General features: G+C 52.2%; 1 non-coding gene across 1 annotated transcript; it reads left to right on the top strand.

Moving 5' to 3' along the window:
• Nucleotides 1–4,878: 4,878 nt before the first annotated feature.
• TRNAF-GAA (transfer RNA phenylalanine (anticodon GAA)) lies at nt 4,879–4,951 on the top strand. The gene has a single exon. It is a non-coding gene; the product is annotated as a tRNA-Phe (tRNA).
• Nucleotides 4,952–5,506: the final 555 nt, after the last annotated feature.

Below are 5,506 nucleotides of genomic sequence, written 5' to 3'. Positions count from 1 at the left end.
TGGATGCCTCCCAGTCAGGATTCCACAGCAAGCACAGCATCGAGACCGCCCTCCTCGCTGCCACTGACGACATCCGCATGCTTCTCGACCAGGGATACACCACGGCCCTCATTCTGCTAGACCTCTCCGCAGCCTTCGACACCGTTTCTCATCACACTCTCTCAGCTAGACTTCACGACGCGGGAATACAAGGAGCTGCCCTCGACTGGATCCAATTATTCCTCTCCGGCAGAACCCAGAGGATCCGACTCCCTCCCTTCCTCTCCAAGCCCACGGAAATCAACTGCGGAGTACCCCAGGGATCATCACTCAGCCCCCGCTTTTCAACATCTACATGGGCCCCCTCGCCGCCATCGTCAGACAGCATGGGCTCAGTATCGTGTCCTATGCCGATGACACCCAGCTCATCCTCTCGCTCAGGAGGAATCCCGAAGACACCAAACTTTGTTTCCAGGAAGGTTTGAAGAACGAGGCAGCCTGGATGAAGGAAAGCTGCCTGAAGCTAATATTCGTGAAGAACGAGGTCCTCATCCTCGGTCCCTTCTCCTCTGCCTGGGACAACACCTGGTGGCCCTGCGCCCCCGGGAGCCCACCCACCCCTACAGACCATGCTCGGAACCTCTGCATCATCTTGGACTCCTACCTCTCCATGAACCGCCAGATCAACGCCGTCACCTCCACTGGTTTCCACTGCCTCAGCATCCTCTGTAAGACCTTTAAGTGGATCCCCCCGACTGCAGAAGGACTGTCACCCACACACTCATCACCAGCAGTCTGGACTACGGCAACGCCCTCTACGCCAGAATCAACAAGACTCTTCTGCACAGGCTCCAGACTATACAGAACGCTGCAGCCAGACTCATCCTTGGGACACCATGCCATGATCACATGACCCAACACCTAGAAGGCCTACACTGGCTCCCCATCGAGAAGAGGGTCACCTTCAAACTCCTCACCCATGCCTACAAATCCCTCCACAACATCGGACCCAAATACCTCAATGAGAGAGTATCCTTCCACGTACCCAAGAGGAAACTCTGCTCAGCCGACCTCGCCCTGGCAGAGGTCCCTCTCATCCGCAGAAACGGCGGAAGAGCTTTCTCCTACATCGCAGCCAAAACCTGGAACGAGCTCCCTGTGAACATCAGACGCTCCCCAACCCTAGACACGTTCAGTAAGGACCTCAAGACCTGGCTCTTCGACTGATCAGGAGCTGCCCCCTACCAGCGCCTTGCGACCCTCACGGGTGAGTAGCACGCTATACAAACCCCTGATTGATTGATTGAGTAGACGCCCCCTGGAGGAGAGGGCGGACATTGCACCTGTCTCTCACCGCACCCTAATACGCAGATCCACGACGCAGGGATCCAAAACAAGGCCCTCGACTGGATCCGCTCCTTCCTCTCTGGCAGAGCACAGCGGGTCAGACTCCCCCTTTCCTCTTGGACCCTACACTTACCACTTGCAGAGTCCCCCAGGGGTCCTCCCTCAGCCCTACACTCTTCAATGTCTACATGGCTTCGCTCGCCCCAACGGCAGAACCTACGGACTCAACATTGTGTCATACGCAGACGACACCCAACTCATCCTCTCCCTATCCAACAAACCCAACACCGGCAGACACAACTTTCGAGAAGACATGGAAGCCGTCGCCAAATGGATGAAAAACATCTACCTACAAGTAAACACCAACAAAACTGAAGTACTCATCATGGGTCCATACCCCGATGCCTGGAACGACACCTGGTGGCCCCCCGACCCTTGGAAGCCCGCCTACCCCCATGGACCACGCCCGCCAACCTGGGAATCATCCTGGACTCAGAGCTCAAAATGGACCGCCAGATCAACTCCGTCTCGTCCTCCTGCTTCCACACCCTCCGCCTCCTACGTAAGACCTTCAAATGGATCCCCCTCAAACACAGAAAGACCGTCAATCACGCCCTGGTCACCAGCAGACTTGACTACAGCAACGCACTCTATGCCGGAATAAACAAAAAACACTAACCCGCAAGCTACAGAACATCAACAATGCTGCCGCAAGACCGGTCCTCAACCTGCCAAGACACTGCCACATCTCCCAGCACCTGCGCACACTCCACTGGCTCCCCATCGAAGCTAGAGTCACCTTCAAGATGCTCACCCACGCTCACAAGGCCCTCCACAACACCAGACCAGCATACCTGAACAGCCGATTCAAATTCCACGCACCCCAAAGGACCCTACGATCAGCCCGGCTCTATTACGCTGTGGTCCCCCGCACCAGAAAGACCAGATCAGGCTGTCGCTCCTTCTCCGTCCTCGCGGCCAGAGCCTGGAACGCCCTCCCTCTCCACCTCAGACAGACAACATCTTTCCCTTCTTCACAAGAAACCTCAAAACCTTGCTCTTTGACAGACCGCCTCCTTGATGGAATGGAACCTGCGAAACCCCCCTTCCCCTTGAGACCCTCACGGGTGAGTAGTCGCGCTTAACAAACACCGGATTGATTGATTGATATAAGTAGAAGCCCCCTGGCGTAGAGTGCGGACAATGCACTTATATGTGCTCCATGAACACTGATGCCCTTTGACGCTGCTCTGGAGCAAACACCGTCTGCCCCTTTCCTGGCCGGGCGTTATCTCTCATTAGTGTCATACCGTGACGTCACAGCCAGGTACTGTCTTTGGTCTTTATCAGACTAGTGTGGTGTTTATCAGCCCAAAAATACGCAACACCTCTGCTGCGGACCCATTGATAATGTAGAAAGATCCCTTTAAGAGAAACACATTTTTGTATCTTCCTAATAAAAGCCCTTCAGGCTCGGGTGAAATAAGGACTGCACTTTTATGAACTTGACAGACGCAATGTGTGATCCTCCCACAGAGTAATCTGTCTGGAGGTGTGTGGTGGGTGTTTCCTTTCTGCAGTTTTGGATAAAAGGAAGCAGGTATTTGGTAAAAGCCGACTATCTGAGTCAGGAGACCCTGCCATGGAGAGTCCTTCGGGAGTGTGGGGCTGAGTATAAAAAATAAAAGTACATACACACTATACACAACGGGGGACTGTATATATCAGAACAGAGGAGAGATGTGTTTGTCAGCTGGCTCGTTGGTCTAGGGGTATGATTCTCGCTTTGGGTGCGAGAGGTCCCGGGTTCAAATCACGGACGAGCCCTCAGGGTTGCTACACGCACTCATTTTTAAAGTCACCTTTCGGGAAATGGAAAAGAGAGGAATCAGGAAAAATTCGATTTTGGAAAAACCTGGGTGATTTTGGATTTGAACCCGAGTCCTGCCTCACTGAGAGCAAGAATCTGAGCCCCAACCAAAGTGACAACCGCAGAAAGAGCTGATGAATGGGGGAGGAGGAGGATGTTTGAAGGGGGAGGAGGCGGTGAGGCAGCGCCCGCCAATCAGCATGAGATTAACATTATATGGGGTCTGCCAACGTGTGAAAACCACACTCTGGGGAACAGCAGAGTGAGCCGTGGGAGTGCACACGAGTGTGAGACACACTGGGAAGTGTGAGGGGATTGTGAGACACCAGCAGCAGGGTTCAGGGCAGGCCCCACCCCCTGCACATGTCTATACACATCAGGCGCGCAACACCCATTGGACTCACAGGGCTTCAGCCCCCCCCGTCGTGTGTGACAGCCCGGGATGAGACACCTTCCCGGGCAAAAAAGCAGCCGCGCCCGAGCACTTCACAGGTCTTTTAAAAGACCATTTGCATGTTAATGAGGCCTCGCTGTTGTTTCACCCCTTCTAAGAGCCCCTGCAGCTCCACTCTGCCTATTGCTTAAAGTTCAGCCCCCCCCGAAATTTTTGCTCAGCCCCCCCCGAAATTTGGCTCTAGTTGCGCCTCTGATACACATACATACATGGGGGCGGTAACAGGAACGGGCCGACCTAGTGAAGGAAGAGGTAAGACATGTGTGAGGCCGGTGACACCCGGGAGGTGACGCCTGAATCATCCGGTGATTGAGGTCTGACGGGTCAGACGCCAAACAGACCCTGATGAGAAGGGGGCGGTGTGGAGGGACTGGTTGAGGTCTAACGGGTCAGACACGAACAGACCCTGATGAGAAGGGAGTCTGTTTGGAAGGACTGATTGAGATCTGACGGGTCAGACACCGAACAAACCCTGTTGAGAAGGAGGTCTGTTTGGAAGGACTGATTGAGGTCTGACGTGTCAGACACCGAACAGACCCTGATGAATCGGGGGTTGTGTGAAAGGCTGATTGAGGTCTCTCACAGGGGCACCGGGAAGGCAATAGGTGTGGAGGGCGTGATTGACGTCTCTCTGAGGCAGTAGCGTAACAAAAAGTGAGGGGACCCCCTTGCAAGAAAATGCTGAAGGACTCCCTCCAGTATGGGTAAGCCTTTGTTACGCCCCTGCTCTGAGGGGCACCATTATTGGAAAGGGGGTCAGTGCGGAGGGAGTGATTGAGGTCTCTCTGAGAGGCACCAGGGAGGGAGTGAGGGAGGGGCTGGGGTTAGGGTAGGTGCAGTTTTACCTGCTTGGATTTAGTTGCGCTTTGGGAAGTGTCACGGTGTAGATGACGTTACTGCTTAAAATGTCAGCTGTGTGTCTGGTCTTCAATCTTGGGAGGAGAGCAGCGACCCCCAGCGAGGCCTCTGTCAGTGTAAGGGTGGAGGTGATGGTGGTGAATGACACCTGTGAACCTGGGATGAGACCTGTGAACCTGGGATGAGACCTGTTAACCTGGGATGCGTCCTATGAACCTGGCGATGAGACCTGTGAACCTGGCGAGGAGACCGGTGAACCTGGGATGAAACCCATGAACCTGGGGAGGAGTGCTTTAAGCTCTTCAGGGATGTATGAGACTTCTTCCATGGTACCTTCACAAGAATTGGTCACATGATGATTTACAATGAGGCCGAAATAGCTCAGTTGGGAGAGCGTTAGACTGAAGATCTAAAGGTCCCTGGTTCGATCCCGGGTTTCGGCAGAAGCCTTTTGTTGTCGATTATATATTGTATGAAATTAACATTAGTGAGTGTTATTATAATTAATATTTTTTAGTTCAGAAATAAAAAATAGTTAATGAAAGCAGATCAAAGTGGATCAAAGAAACCAATGGAAAATAAAGAGAGGCAGAAATAAAGAGCAATGATGGAGTGGGAGGGAGAGTGAAAGATGAAAGAAGGGAGAAGAAGAAGGAAGGGGAAAAGAAGGATGTAAGAATAAAGCTAGGAAGAGCAGAGGGAGAGGGGAGGAGGAGTATGTAACAGAGGAAACAAGGGTGAAGGAAGGGAAAATAACAAACATGACCAAGGAAGGAAAAGAGGCCAATGAAGAAATGTAAGAAACAATGACTGCTGAGGTCTTTAACACATCAATAAATGGGAGCCATAATTATTTTTGTCTGCTTAGAAAAAATAAGATTTGTAGGTAGATTTAAAAATGGAGGACCCAAATCAACAAAGAAATTGTAAATCTACACCTGTAGGTTTGCAACTATGTTTGGGTCTCTATTTAGGAACAGTTTGGATTCTCAAAGAAT

This window comes from Triturus cristatus, chromosome 4_1, assembly GCF_964204655.1.
Source record: "Triturus cristatus chromosome 4_1, aTriCri1.1, whole genome shotgun sequence".
Lineage (NCBI taxonomy): Eukaryota > Metazoa > Chordata > Amphibia > Caudata > Salamandridae > Triturus > Triturus cristatus.
Note: the sequence above shows the minus strand (reverse complement) of the source record. Positions and strands in the feature narration are given on the sequence as shown.